The 27,949-nt window shown below is 44.0% G+C and overlaps 1 protein-coding gene across 5 annotated transcripts in view; it reads right to left on the minus strand.

The window, feature by feature from the left end:
- slc38a4 (solute carrier family 38 member 4) overlaps window positions 1-27,949 on the minus strand; it is a 162,663-nt gene that overhangs the window by 94,287 nt on the left and 40,427 nt on the right. The window lies entirely within an intron of this gene.

The following is a 27,949-nucleotide window of genomic DNA, read 5'->3' on the forward strand; positions in this document are numbered from 1 at the left end:
TGCATATTGAATGTGTGACTGTCACTTCGGATGATTCATATATGGATTTTGTTGGAGCATCCTGTGGAACCACTTTCTTGGATTCGGGTGTGTTATGTGGTAATCACTTGTGTGAAGGGATATTCCTGTGACTGTCACTTTGTGGTATTTCTACGTGGATTTTGGAATGACTCAACAGATAATATCTTCAGCAACTTTTACCTCATTTACTCAGCATGATATCAATGGAATTCTGCATAATTGCCTTCTCTCGACATTTTAACGTGGATTTACAGATCTTTCCCATCATTTATTCCGTGGATTACTGCACCTTTTCTACTTTGCCATCTCAATCTTAAGACTAAGAACTGTTCATAAGCCACACACACACAAAGTTATCTTTGTTTATTTCATTTAATTTCTTATATTATGAGTAGATACTAATAAAGATAGTGATTTTAACATCACAACCCGACTCAATTTCTGATCTATTGCTGCTGGTATGTAACAAAGGGCAGGACCTCCAGGGTTGTGAGCTCAGGATTGCTACCCATGCCACGTGGTAGTGAGGCAAGAAATAGAAGATCATACAATTTAACACGTGGCTAAAGAGATGCTGCAAGAGGGAGGACTTCAGATTTTAGTATCATTGGACTCTATTCCAGGGAAGGTTTGCATCTGAACTGGAAGTTGATGAACATCCTAGAGGGAATGCTGCACGATGGGGTTTAAACTAGAGTTACAGAGAAATGAGAACCACAGTCCGGAACAGTTAGTGGAAAGGTTGTGGACATAGATGTTGTTAAGACCTTGGACAAAGTCAGGAACCAAAAGTTGAGCATGGTGCGACTAATGTACTGAGCTTCGTATATTTCAATGCAAATATTATCATAAAGATGAGCTTGGGGCATGAATCAACACCTGGAATTATGATGTTGTACCCATTAGTGAGACTTGGTTCACAAGACAAAGGAGCAGAAATAGGCTATTCGGCCCATCGAGTCTGCTCCGCCACTCCACCATGAGCTAAACTATTCTCCCATCTAGTTCCAATTTCCGGCTTTTTCCCCATATCCCTTGATACCCTGACTAATTAGATACCTATCAATCTCCTCCTTAAAAACCCTCAATGATTGGGCCTCCACAGCTGTATGTGGCAATGAATTCCATAAATCCACGACCCTCTGGCTAAAAAAATTTCTCCTCATCTGTCTTAAATGGGTATCCTCTAATTCCAAGACTGTGACCTCTTGTCCTGGACTCACCCACCAAGGGAAACAGCCTTTCCACATCTGCTCTGTCCAACCCTTTCAACATTCGAAATGTTCCTATGAGATCCCCTCTCATTCTTCTATACTCTAATTAATACAATCCAAGAGCCGACAAACACTCCTCATATGTTAGCCCCTGCATTCCAGGAATCATCCTCGAATCTTCTCTGAACTCTCTCCAACATCAGCACATCCTTTCTAAGATGGGGGGGCCCAAAACTGCATACAGTATTCCAAATGGGGTCTCACCAGTGCCCCATAGAGCCTCATCAACACCTCTTTAATCTTATACACTATTCCTCTTGAAATGAATGCCAACATAGCATTCGCTTTCCTCACTGCCAATCCAACCTGGTGGTTAACCTTTAGGATATCCTGCACTAGGACCCCCAAGTCCCTTTGCACTTCCGATTTTTGTATTTTCTCCCCATCTAAATAATAATCTGCCCGATTGTTTCTTCTTCCAAAATGTACAACCGTACATTTCTCAACATTGTGTCTCATCTGCCATTTCTTTGCCCACTCTCCTAAACTGACCAAGTCTCTCTGCATCCTTTCCGTTTCCTCAACACTTCCTGCTCCTCCACCTATCTCGGTGTCATCCGCAAACTTAGCCACAAAACCATTTAGTCCATAATCTAAATCGTCGATATACAGCGTAAAAAGAGGCCCCAACACCAACCCCTGCGGAACACCACTAGTAACCGGCAACCAACCAGAATAGGATCCCTGTATTCTACTCTTTGCTTTCTGCCTATCAGACAATGCTCCACCCATTCCAATATCCTTTCTGTAATTCCATGGGCCCTCATCTTATTAAGCAGCCTCTTATGCGGCACCTTATCAAAGGTCTTTTGGAAATCCAAATTAAAAAAACATCCACATCCTCTCCCTTGTCAATCTTATTCGAGATTACTTCAAAAAAATTCCAACAGGTTCGTGAGGCAGGATCTTCCCTTCATGAAACCATGTTGGCTTGGGCCTATTTTGTCATGCACCGCAAGGTAATTCATAACCTCAGCCTTGAGGAGCGACTCCAATAATTTTCCAACTACCGATGTCAGACTAATAGGTCTGTAATTTTCTTTTTGCTGCCTCCCCCCTTTCTTAAACAATGGTTGCAGAAGGGCAGGGCTGACACCTCAATGTTCAGAAGTTCTGTTGTTTTAGATGTGACAGAACAGGAGAAGCGGGGGTGTTACTAGTCAGGGAAAATGTCACTGCAGTGCTCAGTCAGGGCAAACTGGAGAGCACGCCTAGTGAGGCTTTATGACTGGAACTGAAAAATAAGAAATATGTGACCACCTTAAAGGGACTATATTACATACCACCCAACATTCTGAGGGATTTAGAGGAACAAATTTGTAGAGAGATTGGAGATTGTTGCAAGACACAAGGTTGTTATTGTAAGTGAATTTATCTTTTCCCATTTTGACTGGGACTCCCATACAGTAAAAGCGTTACATAGGATAGAGTTCGTCAAATGTGTTCAGGAAAGTTTGCTTAATCAGTGCATAGAGGTCCCAATAGTGTGGAATACTTGATCTGCCGTTAGGGAATGAGACATGACTGGTGACAGAGGTCTCTGGTTACTAAGACTGGTGACATTGTGTAGGTGCACACATTGTATCTAGTGATCACAATGTCATTAGTTCAAAGTAAATATGCAAAAAGATGGGTCTGGTCCTGGGGAGGAGATTCTAAATTCAATAAAAGCCAATTATGATGGTACCAATACACACAAAATGCTGGAGGAACTCAACAGGCCAGGCAGCATCTATGGAAAAAGAGTACAGTTGATGTTATACACCTCTATGAGGTCACTTCTCATCTTCCGTCACGCCAAGGAAAAAAAGGCAGAGTTCACTCAACTTACTCTCAGAAGGCATGCTCCCCAATCCAGGTGACATCCTTGTAATTCTCCTAGGCACTCTTTCTATGGTTTCCACATCCTTCCCATAGCGAAGCGACCAGAAATGAGCACAGTATTCCAAGTGGGGACTGACCAGGGTCCTATATAGCTGCAACATTACCTCTGAAGAATGTTTCACCTGTTATCACCTCAATGTACTTCATAATGAATTGATCTTAGAAACATAGAACACAATACAGGCCCATCAGCACACAAACCTGCGCCGAACATGTCCTTATCTTAGAAATTACCTAGGCTTACCCATAGCCCTCTTTTTCTAAGCTCCATGTACCTATCCAGGAGTTTCTTAAAAGACCCTATCGTTTCTGCCTCCACCACCATCGCCGGTAGCCCATTCCATGTTCTCACCACTCTGCGTAAAAACTTACCCCTGACATCTCTGTATCTAGTGTTCATGAACAATATGGAAGACAAGCTTTCACTGTACATCTGACGACAATAAAACAATTCCAATTCCTCCTTAAAACACAATTCTTTCATGGGGCCTTTGATCTTCTGCTCTCACACTGCTTAATTTTTGTTCTGTTTGTTAACACTGCTCAAAGCAAGTTTTATTATCAGACTGCATACACATCACCAGTTACAACCCCGTGTTTCATTTTTGTGCCACATACTCAAGAAACCTATAGAACAGTAACTGTAACAGGGTCAATGAAAGATCAACCAGAGTACAGAAGACAACAAACTGCAGATGCAAATATAGTCAGCAGTAATGAAAAAGATAAGTCCTTAAAGTGAGATCATTTGTTGTTGGAAACATCTCAGTAAATGGATGTAGTTATCCTGTTGTTCCAGAGCCTGATGGATGATGGGTTCTAACTGTTCTTAAACCTGGTGTTGCCTATCCTGAGGCTCTTGTACCTTCCACCTGATGGCAGCAGTGAGAAAACAGCATGGCCTGGGTGATGAGGTTCATTGATGATGGATGCTGCTTTCCTGTAACAACATTTCATGTACATGTGAACAATGGCTGGGAGGGTTTTACCCATAATGTACGAGACCAAATCCATCTTTTATAGAGCAAACAACACGAGGAAATCTGCAGATGCTGGAAATTCAAACAACACACACAAAAAATGCTTCGTCAGGATGAAGGGTCTCAGCCCGAAATGTCGACAGCACTTCTCCCTATAGATGCTGCCTGGCCTGCTGTGTTCCACCAGCATTTTTTGTGTGTTGTTGTCCATCTTCTATAGAATTTTCCATTCACGCACATTGACACACTAGGTATTCTCACACCAGGCTAAATCTTTTAGAATAATTTTGCTACATTGAAGTTGTAGAATTTCAGTTTTAATAACAAACCACTCATGGAAAGATTACAGCTCAAATTAGAAAAGGCAACCAGACATCCGCACATTTGTCAGATGTACATCAAAAGCTACAGTGAAATGCTTTGTTTTGCATCAAGGCCCAACACTGTAAGGATGTGTTGGGAGCATCCCACAAATATCACCATGCTTACTTAGTAACCCTAACTTGTATGCCTTTGGAATAGAACCATAGAACATTACAGCACAGAAACAGGCCCTTTTTGACTGTGCCGAACCATTTTTCTGCCTAGTCCCACTGACCTGCACCTGGATCATATCCCTCCATACACCTCTCATCCATATACCCGTCCAAGTTTTTCTTAAATGTTAAAAGTGAGCCTGCATTTACCACTTCATCTGGCAGCTCATTCCACACTCCCACCACTCTGTGTGAAGCCCTCCCCACCCAATGTTCCCTTTAAACATTTCCCCCTTCACCCTTAACCCATGTCCTCTGGTTTTTTTCCGTCCCCTAGCCTCAGTGGAGAAAGCCTGCTTGCATTCACTTATCTATACCCAGCATAATTTTATATATCTCTATCAAATCTCCCCTCATTCTTCTGTGCTCCAGGGAAGAAAGTCCTAACCTATTCAACTTTTCTCTGTAACTCAGTTTCTCAAGTCCGGGTAACATCCTTGTAAACCTTCTTCTGCATTCTTTCAACATTAATATCCTCCCTGTAATTCGGTGACCAAAACTGCTCACAATACTCCAAATTCAGTCTCACCAATGTCTTATACAACCTCACCAAAACATTCCAACTCTTATACTCAATACTTTGCTTTATAAAGGCTAATGTACCAGAAGCACTTTTTACAACTCTGTCTATCTGTGACGCCATTTTTAGGGAATGATGTATTTGTATTCCCAGATCTCTCTGTTCTACTGCACTCCTCAGTGCCCTGCCATTTACCTTGTATGTTCTACCTTGGTTTGTCCTTCCAAAGTGCAATACCTCACACTTGTCTGCATTAAACTCCATCGGCCATTTTCCAGCCCATTTTTTCTAGCTGGTCCAAATCCCTCTCCAAGCTTTGAGAACCTTCCTCATTGTCCACTACACCTCCAAATTTGCTGATCCAATTTATCAGATTATCATCCAGATCATTGATATAGATGACAAATAACAACCTGGACCCAGCACTGATCCCTGTGGCACACCACCAAACACAGGCCTCCACTCAGAGAAGCAATCCTCCACTACCACTCTCTGGCTTCTCCCCATTGAGCCAATATCTAATCCAATTTACTACCTCTCCATATATACTGTTATGAGTGATGAACAGACCTGATGGACAAAGGGGTGCAGAGTTAACCATTTTCCCCCCCCCCACCCTCCTGAGAACTACGAACTATTGCTGTTGCTATGCTGCTCATGAGAGAGAGAGATGAAACACAGGCAAGAACATCTGCTACAGATAAGAGGGGAGAGAGACTGTTGATTTACTGTATTTTGACTCTTCCTGGATTATTCACCTTCCACTACAAGGACTTTACTTTGCTCGTTAACATTCCTCAGGAGATAGCAGGAGTGGCCTGATTTGATAGACACGGTCATTCAGAGTTGATGGATAGCTGAGTGGGGATAAAAGACAGGTCTGGAGAGACACCCTTCAGACACACCAGTGGACCCTGACAGTGTTGGGAACCCACAGAAAGGTGGGGGCTTCGGAGACCGAATCAGGAGATCCGACTTCGGGGGCATTAGAGGATGCCAGGAAGGCGGAATTGGTGAGCGTTGCAAAACAATTAAATCTCTCGGCGGTGAAATCGTCAATGAGCAAGTTGGATATACAGAGAGCAATAGCTGTGCATTACGTATCCGAGGGTGTGTTCACGTCAGTTGTATTGGACCTGTTCCCTGAGAAAAAACCAGTCGAGGGTGAGCTTCAGGTACAGATAGAAAGATTAAGGTTGGCTGCGGAGAAGGAGAAAAGGGAGCATGAACTCCAGATAAAGAAGATAGAAGCTGCAAGGCAGAGAGAAGCTGCTGCAAGGCAGAGGGAGGACAGAGAGAAAGAGAGGCAGTTTGCGCTGGAAAGGAGAGGTTAAAGGCATTGCAGGGGAGATGCCCGTGATCTTCCAAACCCAAATGAGGGGCTCAAGATTGGTCAGGAGATCCAGTGGGTACCTCCATTCGAGGAGATGGATGTCGATAAGTTCTTCCTTCGTTTTGAGAAAGTGGCTGTGAATCAGAACTGGCCTAAGGGGAAATGGGCTGTTCTGTTACAGAGCGTACTTAGGGGGAAGACTCAACAAGCATATTCGGCATTGTCTATGGATGAGTCTAAGGATTACGAGGAAGTAAAAAGGGCTGTACTGAGGAGTTCCGGAACTTGAGAAAGCCGTGGAACCACACGTATTTAGAGTTTGCCCGTGAGATGCAAATGTATTGTGAGCGTTGGTGCGCCTCAAAAAGGTGTCGTTGGAGATTATGATAAACTGTTACAGTTAATACTGATGGAGCAGTTCAAAGGTTGTATCCCTGAGAGTATGAAGACGTACTTGGACGAGAAGGAGACAGAGACTGCCAAGTTAGCAGACGAGTATGCCTTAACCCACAAGACAAAGTTTTCTCTAAATAAGAGCTACCAGAAAGGCAGTAGGGACGGCAGAGAAAGCCCACCGACTAAGTCAGAGAATAAGCCGGGAGTTAGTGGAAAAGGTAAGAAGGAGGAAAAGCAGGCTGGCAGGAAGGTTCCCAACTTTATGTGTTATAATTGTGGGAAAGCTGGTCATATAGCATCTAAGTGCTTTGCTCCGAAGGAGGAGACAGGAAAAGGGAAAACGGCAGTCCCGACTGGTTGCATTGAGTCGGTCAACAGATCGATGGGGAAGGCAAAGTTAGATAGAGCCCAAGAGGGGCGTTGGAAGTTTATCTCGGAAGGGACGGTGTCTGTGAAGGAAGGAGAAACCCCAGTTCCAGTGCGGATCTGGAGAGATACTGGGGCTGATCAGTCATTGATTCTAAGGAAGGTGTTAGACTTTGGTCCTGAGACTGAGACTGGGGAGATTGTGTTAAGAGGTATCGGGAAAGGGACCGAGGCCGTACCTTTGCACAGGATGTTTCTGAAATGTGACCTGGTATCTGGACCAGTCGAAATAGGGGTGCGGTCGAAACTACCGATGGACGGCGTGGACGTCCTACTTGGTAACGATCTGGCAGGTGGTGACGTGTATTCAGCAGTGAAGCTGACAAGTAAGCCCGTAAGTGCTGAGGACCCGCCCATAGATTCCAAGATTTATCCTGCATGCGCAATCACTTGCAGCATGTCTAGAAAGGCGGCTGAGAAAGGAGACAGTTTGAGTCCAGGGTTGATTTAGCAGAGACGTTTTTACCGATCTTGTACCAGGAGGGGTTAGAGGATGGTAAAACGGAGAATAGTGGAGCTAAGGAAAGTAAGGGAGACGAAGCAGATTTAGTGTTGTCAAGGAATGGAATTTTGAACCTGACCCATAAGATACCCCTAGGCAGACACTTAGGAGTGAGGAAGGAGGTTATGGAGGCACAGAGTAAAGATGAGAAACAGATGAGGCAGTTAGAAGGTCCAGGGTTGGACACGGATGATCTGTCTGCCTTGACAGAACTGTTTTCAGTTGAAGTTAAGTGTGTTCCCAATGATGTAAGGGTAGCCTTGATGAAAAGGATGCTGCTACCTTGGGGGAGTCTGCTGGATTAGCAGATGAAGTTGTCTTAACCCGCAAGGTTGAGTTTACTCCGAAGGGGAGTTGCCCAGAGAGTACCTGGGAGGATCAGGGGAACTTAGAATTTGAAAAGGGGACTGGTATTGAAAGCCTGGGAGAGGCAGATGTCCCATTGGCCTGTGTTCAGGATAAGGAGGATGTGAAGTCACAGGATACTGAACCTAGTGTTGAAGCTCAGAAAAAGTCTGAGGTATCTGACTTAGTTGAAAAAGAATGCAGTTCTTTTGGGTCAGATAGACTTAGTTCAGTGAAGAAAGGGACCAGGAGAAAGTGAGAATTCTCAGTCACTTGTGTTAAAAGTTAGTAATGAGATGAAAGCTGGTGATGTGAATATTATTGAAGGGAAAGGGAAAAGTATTGTTCCTAGACTTCTGAATAAAGAAAATTTAAAGTCGGGTTTGGTTTCAGAACTGTTAATTAAAGTGAAGGGACCGTTAGCTGAACAGTGGTTTGTTAACAAGGTGCTTGCGAATCAATTACAGTTTGTTTTGGAATTTAAGGATAAACAACTTGGTGATGTTGTTCAAGGATGTGAGTTGGAGAGGCAGAACTTAGTGTTGTTTTGACTAAGAGGGATCACCTGCAGATGTTAAACGAGAAACTAACAGAATTTAAGATCCTGAAGATAAAATTAATGACCTGCTTAAAATTAATGAGTGGTTTGGAAGTTCAGCAAATGGGCTTAGTTTGGAAAACATTGGTGATAAGATAGCTCCTGTGAAAGGAGTCTGTGAAGGCCTATTCCAAGCTGGTGAGCAAGCTAACCACATGAGAGTTAAGTGGAAAACAGGCAAGGGTTGACCAAATGCCACTTTGAATAACAGGATCTGGTTTTGCAGGAATTTGATTTTTTTTTGTGAATGAATAAATAAAGAAAACATCATGAAGATTGAATGTTAAGTTTAAAAGTAAAATAGAGATTAGTATTTGCACAAACTTCTGTAATGTACCACTGTATAATCACACATGTATTGGTTCACACTTTGTAATATACACCTAAGCTAAGAACACAACCCATTGGTATTTTCGGCTAACATGAAAAATAAAAATAGGAGGTTATTAAGTTGGGGTCTGTTGTTACAGGAATTCGATATTAAAATACAACATGTAAAGAGGAGTGAGAATGTAATTGCTGACTGTTTATCCAGATGTTTATTTTAAAGTGTACTTGTATTATTCTTGTAGTTAAGACCACTTCTGTATTTAGTTAAATTCTGTAATATGCTTTATTAGTTAATTTTCACCCTGGTAAAAATTCCCAGAAGGATGGGGGTGTTATGAGTGATGAACAGACCTGATGGACAAAGGGGTGCAGAGTTAACCATTTCCCCCCCACCCTCCTGAGAACTACGAACTATTGCTGTTGCTATGCTGCACATGAGAGAGAGAGAGAGAGAGATGAAACACAGGCAAGAACATCTGCTACAGATAAGAGGGGGAGAGAGACTGTTGATTTACTGTATTTTGACTCTTCCTAGATAATTTACCTTCCACTGGAAGGACTTTACTTTGCTTGTTAACATTCCTCAGGAGATAGCAGGAGTGGCCTGATTTGATGGACACGGTCATTCAGAGTTGATGGATAGCTGAGACCCCGTGAGTGGGGATAAAAGACAGGTCTGGAAAGACACCCTTCAGACACACCAGTGGACACTGACTGAGTGTTGTGAACCCACAGAAAGGTGGGGGCTTCGGAGACCGAATCAGGAGATCGGTCAATAAAGCTCACAGTGTTGCGGTGGGGACTTGTGCATGTGTCCACTCACGCCAGAGTGACGAGTCCACCACAGAAGAATGGTCTAGCTGAAGAAGAGGGGTCATAACTGAATGACCACAACGGTACGACGGATTAAGAAAGCAATGGAAGGTTTGCCTGCTGTAGCTGTTACCTCTCGCTCGCTTTCTCTCTCTCCAACGATTTCAACACAACAACCATAACCACCTCAGCATTTATGAACTGAACTCTATACTTTCCTATGACAATCCATTTACCCCTAGACATCGATAGAGCTTGTTTATTATTGATTATTATTCCTACACTTTTAGGTTTATTACTGCTAACTTGTTTTATATGTATATTTGCATTTTTGATATTGTATTGTGTAGTTTACTAATAAACACCTTTAGTTTAGTACCACCAGACTCCAATGGATTCTCCTTTCTCTGCTGGTCAGACACCCAGTTACGGGGTACGTAACAATACCAAGCGACTGAATCTTCCTAACTAACCTCCCATGTGGGACCTTGTCAAAGGCCTTACTGAAGTCCACGTAGACAACATCCAATGCCTTCCCTTCATCCACTTTCCTGGTAAACTCTTTGAACAACTCTAATAGATTGGTTAAACATGACCTACCACACACAAAGCCATGTTGACTCTCCCTAATAAGTCCCTGTCTATCCAAATACTTGTAAAAGTTACTATCTTTTAGTAACTCCTTCCAATAATTTACCTACTACTGATATCAAACTTACCTATAATTTTCTGGATTACTTTGAGCCTTTTTTAAAAACATCAGAACAACATGAGCTATCCTCCAATCCTCCGGCACCTTGCCTGTAGATACCGACACTTAGGGCTGATCGGAGGCTTGAAGTTTTCGGACGGACTCGGAGTTGGCTGTGGTCGGGGCTCCCAAAGTGCGGTATCGGCAAGCTGCAGCACTGGAAGTTCATGGCAGGAAGAGTTTTTCTTCCTTCTACCGTCTGCGTGAGATGATGGGCTGTCGGGACTTTGAGACTTTCTTTTAAACCATGCCATGGACTGCTCTTTATCAGATTACGGTATTGTTGTGCACTGTTGAAACTATGTGATGTGGCGACCCACTTTCTGCGCAGGTGAACCAGCTCATAAATAGCCAGCACACCGGGGGGGAGGGGGGGGGGGAGATTTTGGTAATGCACCTCTGATGTCATTTCCGCCCGGAGAGAGCGGGCGCTAGGGGTTAAATGCCAGCATCGCAAAGTTTGAATAAACTAGTCTTGAAATGAATTACCGACTGCGAGTCGTTATTTCAGCACTGTGTGTAGCACATTGGTGACCCCGACGGTCCAAATGGCATTTGGACCAAAGATGACCGACTCTTCATCTGTTCACGCAGTTTTGCTAAAACTGCCGACTTTCTGGACGCTGCGACCACGCGTGTGGTTTAGCCAAGCAGAAGCCCAGTTCCAGATTCGGCAGATATCCTCTGATTCCACACGTTACTATCACGTGGTGAGTGCCCTTGACCAGGAGACGGCCGCCCAGGTTGCGGATTTCATACAGTCGCCCCCGGAAGAAGGCGAATATCAAGTATTCAAAGCGCTGTTCATTGGGACCTTTGGCATCTCACGGCGTGAGCGGGGTGCCCGCCTGCTTCAACTGGACGGTTTGGGAGACAGACTGCCGTCAGCATTGATGAACGAGATGCTGGCGCCCTGGCTGACGGACACAAACCCTGCCTCATGTTAGAGCAAGCGTTCCTAGAGCGACTGCCCGAGGACATACATCTGCTGCTGGCCGACGCAGATTTCAGCGATCCCCGGAAAGTGGCGGCCCGGGCAGACGTGCTGTGGAAAGCCAAGAGGGAGAGCATGGCATCCATCGGTCAAATTACCAGACCACACCCGGCGTGGGAGCACACACAACACAGAGGCAGGGGTGAGGAGGACAGTGAACAGTGGTGTTTCTACCACCAGCGGTGGGGCACAAAATCCCACCGTTGTCACCCCCCCTGCAAGGGCCAGGGCCAGCTGCCGCTAATGACTATGGCGGCTGGCCACCAGGACAGCCTCTTGTGCGTCTGGGACAAACAGTCGGGATGCCGCTTCTTGGTCGACACCGGAGCGGAGATCAGCGTTTTGCCCTCGACTGGGTACGACACCCGCAACAGGAAGCCGAGACCCACCCTGAGGGCTGCAAACGGCAGCACGATACGGACCTACGGCACCCTGTGTTTCGGGGTACCAGCCCACATTACCTCCGACAGAGGCGCCCAGTTCACCTCCAGCCTGTTGGGAACGCAGCTACACCACACTACTGCCTACCACCCACAGTCGAACGGACTAGTGGAACGCTTCCACCGTCACTTGAAGTCAGCTCTCATGGCCCGCCTGAGAGGACCTAACTGGGTGGATGAGCTTCCCTGGGTCCTGCTTGGAATTCGCACAGCGCCCAAAGAGGATCTGTGCGCTTTGTCAGCCGAGTTGGTGTAGGGTGCACCCCTGGCCGTCCTGGGGGAGTTCATTCCAGCCCCAAGGGAGCAAGAGGAAGAACCCGCAGCAGTCCTGGACAGACTACACGAAAGGCTCAGCAACCTGGCCCCCGTACCGACTTCACAGCACGGACGGACCCTGACCCATGTACCCAAAGACCTGCAGAACTGTAAGTTTGTGTTTGTACGAAGGGGTGGACACTGGGCACCGCTACAGCGGCCGTACGAGGGGCTGTTCAAGGTGATCAACAACAACGGGTCCACGTACGTTCTGGACATTGGGGGGAAAAGAGGAGGTTTTCATGGTGGACCGACTCAAACCAGCCCATGTGGACTTGGCGCAGCCGGTCGAGGTTCAGGTACCGCGGCGCAGAGGCAGACCTCCCAAATAGAGGCTGATCCAGACTGTGGACATTGGGGGGGGTTTAAAATCGCCGGTTCTGGGGGGGGGGGGGGTTATGTGGTGACCCACTTTCTGCGCAGGCGACCCGGCTCACAAATAGCCAGCGCGTGGTGGGAGACTTTGGTAATGCACCTCTGACATCATTTCTGCCCGGAGAGGGCGGGCACTAGGGATTAAATGCCAGCGCCGCGAAGTTTGAATAAACTAGTCTCGAAACGACTTATTTCAGTGCTGTGTGTAGCACATCACTACAATCTTTGTCAGTTAGTCTTATCAATTATGGTATTGTGTGTACTGTTGAAACTATATGTTAACTATAACTATATGTAACCATGTGGTTTTGTGCAGGTCTTGTTGCTTTAGGTTTGTCTGGTGGGTTTGTAGTTCCTTTCCAGGGAACGTGCTAAGACGGTAGCACGATATCGATTACAGCAGCCTCTCCGGACTCTGGATTGGGGATTACCAAACGTTATGTGGTTTTTCTTGTGTGGTCTGTTTTGTGCTTTTTCGTGATATCATTCCGGAGAATGTTGTCTCATTTTTTAACTGCATTGTATTTGTGGTTTATAAATGACAATAAACTGAATCCGATTTCAAATATATCTGCCAGGGCCCCTTCAATTTCAATACTAGTCTCCTTCAAGGTCCAAGGGAATACCTTGTCAGGTCCTCGGGATTTATCTACTCTGATTTGCCTCAAGACAGCAAGCACCTCCTCCTCTTCAATCTGTATAGGTTCCATGACCTCACTACTTGTTTGCCTATTTCCATAGACTCCATACCAGTTTCCTTAGTAAATACAGATGCAAAAAACATTTAAGATCTCTCCCATTTCTTTTGGATCCATACATAGCTGACCACTCTGATCTTCAAGAGGACCAATTTTATCCCTTACTATCCTTTTTCTCTTATTATATCTGTAGAAGCTCTTTGGATTATCCTTTACCTTGACTGCCAAAGCAACCTCAAGTCTTCTTTTAGCCCTCCTGATTTCTTTCTTAAGTATTGTTTTGCACTTTTTTTATAATCCTCAAGCACCTTATTTGCTCCCTGTTGCCTATACATGTTATATATCTTTCTCTTCTTTATCAGAGCTCCAATATCCCTTGAGAACCAAGGTTCCTTATTCTTATTCACTTTGCCTTTAATCCTGACAGGAACATACAAACTCTGCACTCTCAAAATTTCTGCTTTGAAGGCCTCCCACTTACCAACAACATCCTTGCCAGAGAACAACCTGTCTCAATCTACACTTTTTAGATCCTTTCTCATTTCTTCAAATTTGGCCTTTTTCCAGTTTAGAACCTCAACCCGAGGACCAGATCTATCTTTATCCATGATCTAGTTGAAACTAATGGCGTTATGATCATGAGACCCAAAGTGCTCCCCTACACACACTTCCGTCACCTGTCCTAACTCATTTCCTAATAGGAGATCTAATATTGCATCCTCTCCAGTTGGTACATCTACATATTGATATAGAAAACTTTCCTGAATGCATTTTACAAACTCTAACCTGTCTTGACCTTTAACAGTATAGGAGTCCCAATCAATGTGGAAAATTAAAATCCCTTACTATCACAACTTTGTTTCCTGCAGTTGTCTGCTATCTCTCTGCAGATTTGCTCCTCCAATTCTCACTGACTATTGGATGGTCTATAATACAACCCCATTAATGTGGTCATACCTTTCCTGTTTCTCAGCTCCACCCATATGGCCTCGTAGACAAGCCCTCTAATCTGTCCTGCCTGAGCACTGCTGTAACAGTTTCCCTGACTAGCAATGCCACCCCCCCAACCCCTCAGCCTCTATGATGTCTGAAACATCGGAACCCTGGAACATTAAGCTGCCAGTCCTGCCCTTCCTGTAGCCAAGTTTCACTAATGGCTATAATGTCATAACTCCACATGTCAATCCATGCCCTCAGCTCGTCTGCCTTCCCCACAATACTCCTCGCATTGAAATAGACACCTCAGAAGATTATTACCAATAGACACAAGTCTTCTATTTGTGACTTTGCATGAACTTTTATCATTTACTTTCACCTCTGCTCCACTGTCTGCTCTGTCACTCTGGTTCCCATCCCCTCTGCAAATCTAGTTTAAACCCTCCCCAATAGCACTAACAAACCTCCCTGCAAGGAAATTGGTCCCCCTGTAGTTCAGGTGTAACCTGTCTCTCTTGTACAGGTCCCGGCTGCCCCAGAAAAGGTCCCAATGATCCTGAAATCTGAAACCCTGCCCCCTGCACCAGTTCCTCAGCCACGTGTTCATCCTCCAGAGCATCCTATTCTTACCCTCACTGGTACATGGCACAGGTAGCAATTCTGAGATTACCACCCGAGGTCCTGCTTTTTAACTTCCTACCATGCTCTCTACACTCACTCTTAAAGACCTCCTCACTCTTTCTTCCTATGTCATTGGTACCGATGTGTACCATGCCATCTGGCTGATCACCCTCCCACTTCAGAATGCTGTGCACACGATCAGAGACATCCCTGACCCTGGCCCCTGGGTGGCAACAAACCACCTGGGAGTCACTGTCACGACCACAGAACCTCCTGTTTGGACCTCTAACTATTGAATCCCCTATCACTACTGCTCTCCTCTTCTTTCACCCTCCCTGCTACACTGCCGAACCAGACTCAGTGCTAGAAATATGGCTGCCGCAGCTTGACCCAGGTAAGTCACCACCCCCCCCCCCCAAACAGTATCCAAATCAGTATACTTGTTGTTGAGGGGAATGGCCACAGAGGAACCCTGCTCTGCCTGCCCTTTCCCCTTCCCTTGCTTGACTGTAACCCAATTACCGGGTCACTGTTCCTTTGGCGTAACTGCCTCCCTGTAGCTACCATCTATAAACTCATTCTCCTGAATGATCTGGAGGTCATCCAGCTCCTGCTCCAGTTCCCTAACGCGGTTTGTTAGAAGCTGCAGCTGGATGCACTTCCTGCAGGTGTCGTGGTCAGGGACATCAGAGGTCTCTCTGATTTCCCAGATCCTGCAAGAGGAGCATTCCACCATCCTGCCTGCCATTCTCTCTACTCTAAACAAACAAAACTTACCGGGGACCCCTGCCTGTTGAGCCAAAGCCGTCCCACTCTGCTCCCTCTGGATATGGTGGTCGCCTTTTTAAACCTTTGGCGCTCTACCGGCTGACGTCACGCGCCTGTGTAGTCCAGCCTCTTTTCCCCAAGCAGTATAAAAAATAATGGCTTCTCTCTGAGATTCCTTACTCCTTCACTTGCATCCTCTAGCTCCAATTTAAAAATGTGGGAGTAAAGCCGAGCACCTGGAGAAAATCGACAGTCATGAGAAGAACATACGGACTCTTTACAGACACCAGTGGGAATTGAACTCTGATCTTACAGCTGGTGGTGTAATGTTTTACACTAATCACTATGTTAACTCATCAGATTTACCAACAGTAATAGTAAGATTACTTAAGAAATTGAGATTATTGGAAAAACAAGATTGACTTTTAAGCTCCTGAGATCCTGAGATGTGAGGGAGGAATGTCTGATATATGTATTCAAGGACTGAAGGCAAAATGAAACAGCCAGAGGCAGCACATTGAGTTTCACTCCAATGCACTGGGACACAGAGCAGCCATAAGCAAGTACAGTGATGGCAATGCTAATGTGAAAATGAAAACAAAGTTAGAAATAAATAGACTTTGAATAATTAAAAAGTAGGAAGAAGGAATTAAGACAGCTTCTCCATTGAACAATATGCTTATTCTACAACCTATCGAGGAATGTGGAATGAATTAGCATGAGGCTAGAACTCAAACATTGTGGAAAGTTAACTTGAGTACTCCAGAAGTGATTTGGGATTTCTAGTTTTGATTGAAAGAACCGATGTCAATTTATTTGATTAACAGTGAAATGCTAATTGTGAAACTAACTGAGAGAAGGCGTAGTATTTGTTGCAAACACGAGGAAATCTGCAGGTGCTGGAAATTCAAACAACACACACAAAATGCTGGTGGAACGCAGCAGGCCAGGCAGCATCTATAGGAACTAGTACAGTTGACGTTTCAAGCTGAGACCCTTCGCCAGGACTAATTTGTTGATTTGGTTATCAATTCTTTCTATTGCAAAGATTGTGTTTAAATGGGTTTACATGATTTGGCATAAAGTGCATGACCCTGTGATGATATCTCAAAGTTCTGAAATCCACATTCTCTTGAAAGATGCAAGTATACTAACAATCTCCTGGGAGTTGCTAAAGTTACAAACAGAATGTTTGGCGTTTCCTAGGAATATAATCAGGAGAGTCTAAAGATAATTTGTTTTCACAAAAGGAAAATCTGAAAGAAGAATGGGCCACAAAGTCCATTTAGATAAAAATCATACCAGCATTGGAGGTAGTCCAAGAGAGATTCACCAGAGATTCCTGGGATGAGAGGCTGTCCAATCATGAGTGTATTAAAAAAAAATAAAATGGTATGTTTTGGAGTTTAGAGAAAGAGGGTTGATTTTGCTGAAATATGCAGAATATTCCAGAAGGGTAGATGTCAGGATGTTTCCACAATTGGGACAGTCTCATATGAGGGACATACAGGGGTAGTAGCCATTTAACACTGAGACATGTTGGAACTTCGTCTCAGAGGTGATGCATCTTTAGACAGCTCTACCAGAGGAGACAAAATTTCTCAGAGGGTGGTGCATCTTTTGCCGGCTCTACAGCAAGATTACTGGAAGCATTTGAATAGGAAATAGATTAAAATTCTGAAAGTTGGAGGAAATAGAGGCTGAGGAACTAGAATAAAAGAGGAGATCTAGTCTAAGGAAGATTAGTCATGATATACGGAATAGCAGGGCAGAGAAGTAGGTGAATTTATCTTTCCACATATTGACTGGGGCTCCCATGCTATAAAAGGATCAAGTTGGGATAGAGTTCGTTAAATGCATTCAGGAAAGTTTCCTTAATCAGTGCATAGAGGTCCCAATAAAAGAATGTGGGAAACTTGATTTGCTGTTAGGGAATGAGACAGGACTGGTGACAGAGGTTTGTGTAGGTGCACACATTGTATCTAGTGATCACAATGCCATTAGTTTCAAAGTAAATATGCAAAAAGATAGGTCTGGTCCTGGGGTTGAGAATCTAAATTGGAGAAAAGCCAATTTTGATGATACCTACATGCACAAAATGCTGGAGGAACTCAGCAGGCCAAGCAGAACCTATGGAAAAGAGTTCAGATGATGTTCCAGGCCAAGACTATTCAGCAGGGCTGGAGAAAAATGCTGAGGAGATATCAGAAAGGATTTAGCAAGTGTTGATTGGAACATACACGAGGAAATCTGCAGATGCTGGAAATTCAAACAACACACACAAAATGCTGGTGGAACACAGCAGGCCAGGCAGCATCTATAAGAAGCAGCACTGTCAACATTTCGGGCCGAGACCCTAGTCCTGATGAAGGGTCTCGGCCCGAAACATCGACAGTGCTTCTTCAGATACATGCTGCCTGGCCTGATGTGTTCCACCAGCATTTTGTGTGTGTTGTTTGATTGGAACATGCTGTTTTCCAACTAAACAGTTCTTTGTAAGTGGGAGGCCTTCAAAAGTGAAATGTTGAGAGTACAAAGCTTGTATGTACCTGTTAGAATAAAAGGTAAAGATAACAGGTGTAGGGATCCTTGGTTTTAAAGAGATACGGAGGCTCTGATTAAGAACATAAAAAGGAGCCGTAGGAAGGCCAGAACAAATGAGGTGCCTATGGAGAGCAAGAAATACAAGAGAAAACTTAAGAAATCAGGAGGGCTAAAAGGCAGCATGGTGTTTCGCTAGCAGACAAGGTGGAGGAAAATCCCAATGGATTCTACAGATATGTCTAAGAGCAAAAGGATTGCAAGGGACAAAATTTGTCCTCTGGAAGATCAGAATGATAATCCATGCATGGAAATAAGAGATGGGCAGATCTGTATTTACTCAGGAGACAGAGTCTACAGAAATGAGGCAAAGAGGCATCAAATTCATGGACTCTGTACAGGTTACAGAGAGGGCGTTTGCTGTTTAGAGGCAAATTAGGGTGGATAAATCCCCAGGGCTAACAAGGTACTCTCTCGGACCCTGTGGGAGGTAAGTGCCGAAGTTGCTGGGGCACTGGCAGAGCTATTTAGATCATCATTAGCAAAAGGTGAGGTACCAGAGGACTGGAGGAGAGCTAATGTTGCAACATCTGGTCAAGATAGTGCCAGCGAACAACGATTCCTCGGGTAACATCTCAAGTCAAGTCAACTTTTATTGTCATTTCGACCATAACTGCTGGTACAGTGCATAGTAAAAATGAGACAACGTTTTTCAGGACCATGGTTCACATGACACAGTACAAAAACTAGACTGAACTACGTAATAAAAAACACAAAGCTATACTAGACTACAGTCCTACACTGGACTGCATAAAGTGCACAAAAACAGTACAGGCATTACAATAAATAATAAACAAGACAGTAGGGCAAGGTGTCAGTCCAGGCTTCAGGTATTGAGGAGTCTGATAGCTTGGGGGAAGAAACTGTTATATAGTCTGGTCGTAAGAGCCCGAATGCTTCGGAGCCTTTTCCCAGACGGCAGAAGGGAGAAGAGATTGTATGACGGGTGCATGGGGTCCTTCATAATGCTGTTTCCTTTGCGGATGCAAATAGTCAGTAATTTTAGATTTTCTGTGTCTTCTACTTATTCCTTTCATCTTAATTTTTGTTTTAGAAACTGTTGGAGCCTGTGACTTATTGTCTGTAGTTCAAATGAGTGAGCTAGCACTGTACTGTCCCCGAGAAAACTCCAGGAGAGGAATGAGAACACGAGCTGCCACAAGGAGAAGCTCAGCGATGTGATGAGGGGCCACGATCGACTACCTTGTTCACTGATTAAAGCATCAAGGAAGATTGAGACATCGAGGCAAATGTGGAGGAGAGTGAGCAGTTCTCAGAGAGACCGCTGGGATTGTGCCACTGCCATCGGAGTCCTGATGCTCTGAGATGTTCAAAGGTCAGCTTTAATGTCAGAGAAATGTATACAATATACATCCTGAAATTTTTCTTCGCAAAACATCCATGAAAACAGAGAAGTGCCCCAAAGAATCAACAACAGTTAAACATGGGAACCCTGAAGTACCCCCCAGCTGCCCTCTCCCACACACAAGTGGCAGCAAACAATTATCCCCCTCCGCCACCAGCAAAATTAAATGCGCATCACTATGTTATTGAAATTCTGAGATTTATGGATTGGACTGTAGTTCAAATTGTAGTTCATATTGGCTTTTTCAGTTCTATGTTTTTTTTAGATACATAGAACATACAGCACAATACAAGCCCTTCGGCCAACAAAGCTGTGTCAAACATGTCCCTACCTTAGAACTACCCAGGCTTTACCCATAGTCCTCTATTTTTCTAAGCTCCACATAGCCATCCAGGATTCTCTTAAAATACCCTATCGTTTCCATTGCCGCCGGCAGCCCATTCCACGCACTCACCACTCTCCACATAAAAAAAAAACTTAACCCTGACATCTCCTCTGTACTTACTTCCAAGCACCTTAAAACTATGCCCTCTCATGTTAGCCAATTCAGCCCTGGGGAAAAGTCTCTGACTACACGATTAATGCCTCATTATCTTGTACACCTCTATCAAGTCACCTCTCATCCTCCATCGCTCCAAGGAGAAAAGGCAGAATTTACTCAACCCATTCTCATAAGGCATGCTCCCCAATACAGACAACATCCTTGTAAATCTACTCTGCACCCTTTCTATGGTTTCCATGTCCTTCATGTAGTGAGGCGACCAGAAATAAACACAGTACTCCAAGTGGGGTCTGACCAGGGTCCTATATAGCTGCAACATTACCTCTCAGCTCTTAAAATCAATCCCATGATTGATGAAGGCCAATGCATCGTATGCCTTCTTAACCACAGAGTCAACCTGCCTAGCAGCTTTGAGTGTCCTACGGACTCTGACCCCAAGATCTCTCCGATCCTCTACACTGCCATTACCACTGTCTTACCATTAATACTATGCTCAGCTGTGCGCTGAAACCTATGCTCTACACACTCTTCACACATGACTGCACCCCCATCTACACCTCCAACTCCATAAGTAAATTTGCAGACGATACCAGAGTGGTTGGCCTGATCTCAGACGAAGATGAAACAGCCTACAGGCTCGAGGTGGATCATCTTACGGAGTGGTGCAAGGACAACAACCTGGTCCTTAACACTTCTAAAAACAAAAGAGATGATAATTGACTTCAGGTGATCAAAGGACAGAGTACACACACCACTCCATATACATGGAGAGGTAGTGGAAAGTGTGGAAAACCTAAAGTGCTTTGGGAGTTATGTTGTCAAAGCAGCTGACCTGGAACGCCAACACCTCGCTGCTTGTAAAAAAAAAAAGGCACAACAAAGACTCTTCTTCCTCAGAAAACTGAAACAGGCCAAACTCCCACAAAAGCTGTTGCTTAACTTCTACAGAAACACAATTGAAACCATCCTGACCAACAGCGCCACAGTGTGGTATGCCAGCTGCACAGCTGCTGAGCGACAAGACCTGCATCGTGTGGTGAAGGAAGCCCAGTGAATTGTCAGGATGGAGCTCCCAGGTCTGGACACCATTTATTCCAGCAGACTCAGCAGGAAAGTAATCAGCATAACCAGAGATAGTACACACCCCGGTCACTCCTTGTTTGACCCGCTGCCATCCAGAACAGATCCGAGGCACACCCTCGGTCACCGGCCTGTATGCAGAATATGACCCGTCTACAACCACTTTGTCTTCTGTGGGCAAGCCTGTTCTGGATCCACAAAGCAATATCCCCTTGGATCCCATGCCTCCTTACTATCTCAATAAACCTTACATGGGGTACCTTATCAAATGCCTTGTTAAAATCCATATACACTACATCTACTGCTCTATCTTCTTCAATGTGTTTAGTCACACCCTCAAAAAATTCAATCAGGCTCGTAAGGCACAACCTGCCTTTGACAAAGCCATGCTGAGTATTCCTAATCATATTATGCCTCTCCAAATGTTCATAAATCCTGCCTCTCAGGATCTTCTCCATCAACTTACCAACCACTGAAGTAAGACTCACTGGTCTATAATTTCCTGGGCTATCTCTACTCTCTTTTTTTTTAAATAAGGGAACAACACCCGCAACCCTCCAATACTCCAGAACCTCTCCCATCCTCATTGATGATACAAAGATCATTGCCAGAGGCTCAGCAATCTCCTCCCTCGCTTCTCACAGTAGCCCTCTCCCAGTGACATCCAAATTAATGCTTTCCAAAAGCTCCAACACATCCTCTTTCTTAATATCTATATTCTCAAGCTTTTCAATCTGCTGCAGTTCTCACTGAACTTTCTCCCGAGTTCTCACCCACTCTTTCTTGCTGCCATTTGGCAGGCTGAGGATTTGGGATTTGATACGCTCGTTGTTTCTCCATGTGGGTGATCTGTTAGTTTTTGAGCGAGAGAATGATGGTGGGGTGGGGCGGGAGCGGATTGGAGTTTGAGAGTTTTGTTTTCTTTCTCTTTTCATGCAGGGGGATTACAAATAGTGTGTGATGGGGGTGGTTGTTAGCTTTCATTTAACTACTCTATGGTTATCTGTATTTACGGTTATCTGAATAAGACAAATCTCAGAGTTGTATTCTGTATATATTTGATAATAAAATTGATCTTTGAACTTTTGTTCTATTGTTCAAGAAAGGATAATTATAGGCTGGTGAATCTGATATTAGTGGGGAAGTTATTGGAAGATATTCAGAGGGATCAGATATACAAATTTTGGATAGACATGGACTAATTAAGGATAGTTACCATGGCTTTGTGTATGTTAGATCATGTCTAACCAATCTTAAAAGTTTTTTGAGAAAGTTACCAGGAACGTTGATGAAGGCTCCTATTTTCTTGCATTCTAAACATAAAGAATTATTAGTTTTATTTGTCACAAGTATATCAAAACATTGAACATATATTGAAATGCCATGTTTGCATCAACACAGTCCAAGCACGTGCTGGGAGCATTCTGAAAATATCACCACTCATCAGCCATCAGCATAGCATGCCCACAACTTACTAATTCTGACCTGCACTTTCTTTGGAATGTGCATGGAAGCTGGAGCACCCAGTGGAAGGTCACACAATCACGGCGAGAACGCACAATCTCTTTACAGACGTGGGAATTAAATCCCAATCTTCCGGTTGCTATCACTGTAAAGCATGATGTTAGCTGCTATGCTACCGTGCTGCCTTATAACTAGATTAAATATTTAGACACATGTCTTTCTCTGAAAGAATAGTGGATATCCAGAACAGGTTGCCAGTTCCTACAGCAAATACTGGAGAGCAGCACCAGAAATCACCTAGACACACCATCTTCTGGCTAAAGAAATTCCTCACAATCTCTGTTCTAAAGCGATGTCCTTTCTCTCCTGAGACTATACACTCTGGTCCTAGATTTCCCCACTATAGGGAACATCATCTCCACATCCACTCTATCTAGGCTTTTCAAAAGAACTTCAATATTTTTTCTAGCAAAACCAAATCAGTAAAACCAATTTTCCCAGGATAACATCCCAAGTTGGACAGGCTAGATGCAGGAAGATTGTTCCCAATGTTGGGGAAGTCCAGAATGAGGGGTCACAGTTTAAGGATAAAGGGGAAGCCTTTTAGGACTGAGATAAGGAGAAACTTCACATAGAGAGTGGTGAATCTGTGGAATACTTTGCCACAGGAAACAGTTGAGGCCAGTTCATTGGCTATATTTAAGAGGGAGTTAGATATGGCCCTTGCGGCTAAAGGGATCAGGGGGTATGGAGAGAAGGCAGGTACAGGGTTCTGAGTTGGATGATCAGCTATGATCATACTGAATGGTGGTGCAGGCTCAAAGGGCTGAATGGCCTACTCCTGCACCTATTTTCTATGTTTCTATGAAAGTGGAAAAGCTGAAAGCCATCTCTTGTGAAATAGAGTGATGCACAACCTCTCGGCAGACTTCTTTCAAAACAAATTGAGGCATTATATTTATTGCCAAAGTTAACAAAGTTCAAAGTACATTATCAAAGCTTTTATACTATATATGGTACAACTGAGATTTGTCTCCTTACAGGCAGCCACAAAACACAACAGAACACATTTAAAAAAAAAAACAAATGCGCAGCAAACAAATAGTATAAAAGTATGCAAATATGATATGTAGGTAAATCTTAACCTGATGCTGAGGCTTTAAGGCACTGGTGAGGTCGCACCTTGAATATTGTGAACAGCTTTGGGCCTTTCATCTTTGAAAAGATGTGCTGGCATTGAAGAGGGTCCAAAAGAGGTTCACAAGGATGATTCCAGAAATACAAGGTTATCATATGAGGAATGTTTGATGGCTCCGGGTCTGGGTCTGTACTCACTGGAACTCAGAAGGATGGGGGTGGGGGGGGGGGGGGGGGAGGAGAGAATCTCATTGAAACCTTTTGAATGCTGGAAGTCCTAGACAGAGTAGATGTGGAAAGGATGTTTCCCCAGGTGGGAGAGTCTAGGACAAGAGGGCATAGCCTCAGGATAGAGGGGCGCCCTTTCAAAGCAGAGATGCAGTTAAATTTCTTTAGCCAAAGGGTAGTGAATTTGTGGAATTTGTTGCCACAATTGCAGCTGTAGAGGCCAGGTCATTGGGCATATTTAAAGCAGAGATTGTTAGGTTCTTGATTTGATATGGCATCACAAAGGTTACGGGGAGAAGACCAGGAACTGGAGTTGAGGAGGAAAAAAAGATCAGCTATAATTGAATGGTGGAGCAGACTTGATAGGCCAGATAGCCTAATTCTGCTCCTATGTCTTATAGTCACATGATTGAATGCAGTGTTCCCTAACAAAAAGGGAATTACTTACATCGACATGTTGAAAAGGAAAAGATTTACTCAAGCAGTTCTCTCAAAATGGCCAGACAATTCATTAATCAACCTACATCAACAATGAAGAAAATTATATTTTGGATCCTGGCACACGGACAAATCTCCGTTTTCAGAGGGGTTGTAAACTTCACTTTAACTATACTGGTGATTAAGTCATGTCTATTATTAGTACCATAGATATTGGACTATGGGAACTGACATCATGAAGAACCTATGTTCTCAAATGAATTTGAATCAAGAGACTAGGAATTTATAAAGTAGCACAAGTCACGTGTAAAAAAAGACCACTATTAGAAGATGCAGCCTTGAAGGCTGTAAAGTACGAAGGAGAATTTAGAATGACGAAATTATAGACTTTAGGAACTACCAGGATGAAAGCATAGCTTCAATCATTGTATGGGCTGGGGAAGTTGCAAAGGCTGTTTTATAGATCTGAATACAGCACAAGAATGAAATACTCAAAATTGAGGCCATCATCCGGAGTAACACACACAAAATGCTGGGGGGAACTCAGCAGGTCAGGCAGCATCAATGGAAATGAGTAAACAGTCAATGTTTCAGGCTGAGACCCTTCTTCAGGACTTGAAAAGAATGGAGAAGACACCAGAATAAAAAGGGTGGCAGTTGGGAAGGAAAATAGCTAAAGGTGATAGGTGAAGGCAGGTGGGTGGGAAAGGTAAAGAGCTGGAGAGGAAGGAATCTGATAGGAGAGGAGAGTAGGCCATAGGAGGAAGGAGGGTTTCCAGAGGGAGGTGAAGATAAAAGGCCAGAGTGGGGAATAGAAGAGGGGAGTGGGAGGGAAAAATGTTATTACTGGAAGGAGACACCAAGTGGATCACGTCATACCATCAGGACGGAGGCTACTCAGACGGAATACAGAGTGCTGCTCCACCACCCTCATCATGGCACAAGAGGTGGCCGTGGACCCACAGGTCACTATGCAAATGAGAATCAGAATTATAATGTTGGTCTACTGGTAAGTTCATTTTGGAGAGGCATTCAATAAAGTGGCCCCTCAGTTTACTATGTATCTCACCAAAATAGAGGCTGCATTGAGTGTACTGGACATTATAGAAGACCCCAGCAGTTTCACAGGTGAAATGCTGCCTCAGCTAGGACAGTGACTGATGGCACTGAGCTGCAATGTCCATTGGGCTCATGGTTCAGACACTTTTCAAGATTGTAGGGATAGATTTTGGGGATATCATTGGAAGAGTTGGGTGTCAGATTTGGGTAGGGACAGGGATGAGTGGAGTGAGAGGTTAGGGCAGTAAATAAAGGAGCAGAGGTCAGAGTTCAGGTTAAAGCACTCTGAAGATGAAGGCCCACAATCCACGAGGATGGCAATCTTAGATTGAATGGCACCAAGAGAGAAGCAGTAACCCTTGGGGGGGAGAGAGGAGGGGGGAGAGAGGAGGGGGGAGAGAGGAGGGGGGAGAGAGGAGGGGGGAGAGAGGAGGGGGGAGAGAGGAGGGGGGAGAGAGGAGGGGGGAGAGAGGAGGGGGGAGAGAGGAGGGGGGAGAGAGGAGGGGGGAGAGAGGAGGGGGGATCACTGTACATATGATAAACTTTTAAAAATCTATAGATGAACCAGGAAGAAATGAAGGTGAATGTGAGGAAGACTTAGTGGATGGTTTTTGAACAATTCTCGAATACAAAAGTTTAGTCTTAAAAATAAGAAATATTTTAATAGATATCTCATCCTGTTAGGATTTCATGACATTTTAAATCCTTAGTTTATGCAAGTAATGGTTGTCAGAATAACTAAAAAATTGACCAAGCTCTTGTAAAAAATTATTGTTTGATAAATGATACGACACTTCTAGTTATTCATCTGAAGTGGGATATCAGAGTGCAAGTGAAGATCAAATTACTAAATGCAAGTACATTTATTTTTGGTTGCAGTTGTACAGGCAAAGAAAATGAATCCAGTTCACTGAAACTTCATACCAAAGATAACATAGCTATATCTAAAATCCAATTCAATAACCGTACTCATTTTAAAATTTTGTTTTTATTTAGAAATTCAGGACAGCAACAGGCCCTTCAACCCAATGAGTTCCCACCGCCCTACTACACCCATGTGACCAATTGACCTACTGACACGTAGGTCTTTGGAATGTGGGAGGAAACTGGAGCACTTGGAGGAAACCCATGTGGTTATGGGGAGAGCATACAAACTTCTTTGGGACAGTGGTGGAACTGAATCTGGGTGGCCAGTTCTGTAATGGCATTAACACCTACTGATATCCTGCTGCACCATTCTGTCGTATGCACTATCATCCCTTCAAGATCTGACTTTATTTGGCCTGGCTCTTACCCACCATCGAAAATTGTCATCTACCAATTATCCCCAACTGAACCAAGTATGAATAACAAGCTCCAATTTTGCTGTGCATTCTGAGGTCTGGCACGGAGGATCTAATCAACTGCAAGGATGGGACGGAGAGGATTTGTCCCATAATTCTTGGCAATTCTGACAACCAGTACAGACTATGGTCGCTTTGCCAGCTATCAAATAGTGCTGTAAAGATTTCTGAAAATATCTAATGTTCACCAACTTTTAAATAATTAAAATAAAAAGTTAGTATCTTCAATAAAGAAATAAATTAATCCCAAAACAGCTTGAAAACATTAAACACAAATGTCAGGTTTTAATGATTGGTGGATCATTAAAGTCAGGATAATGGGCAAATGGGAGTTGGTGTGGGATAGGGCAATGGAGCATCGGGTAAGTCGGATATTGTAGAATTGTTACAAGCTACAATTGGAGCATTGATAGAATTTGGTCTGAGAAGGCGAAATTCATTGAAGAGGGTTTCTGCTGCAGCTGAAAAGTGGAAGAGACTAGGGAGGAATTCTCTGTGTTTATTCATTGTTTCTGAATACTTACAAACAATACCATAAACCTCTCCAGAGGCAGCATTCACCAGTCAAATCAAGACAACAATGGCTTAGCTCATATAAACTGAAAACAAGATGGTGGCGATGCATCTAATTATTGATTTCAGTGCAAAGTAACATGAAGCATCATGATCTTGCATGGTTGGTGGTGAGGAAGATATTCCCTGACAGATCCATCTGACACAACCAGAATAGTATGACACAACATGAGGACTGCCAGGGTGGGGAAGGGGTGAGAGTCTGTAATCCACCTTACCAATGTGAACATTGGTAATGGAGAATACTGCAGGTCCAATTCATTGGTCTACTGGTGGGACACACAGCAGGGAAGCTGCGTGGC

This window comes from Hemitrygon akajei, chromosome 10 (genome assembly GCF_048418815.1).
Source record: "Hemitrygon akajei chromosome 10, sHemAka1.3, whole genome shotgun sequence".
Classification (NCBI taxonomy): domain Eukaryota; kingdom Metazoa; phylum Chordata; class Chondrichthyes; order Myliobatiformes; family Dasyatidae; genus Hemitrygon; species Hemitrygon akajei.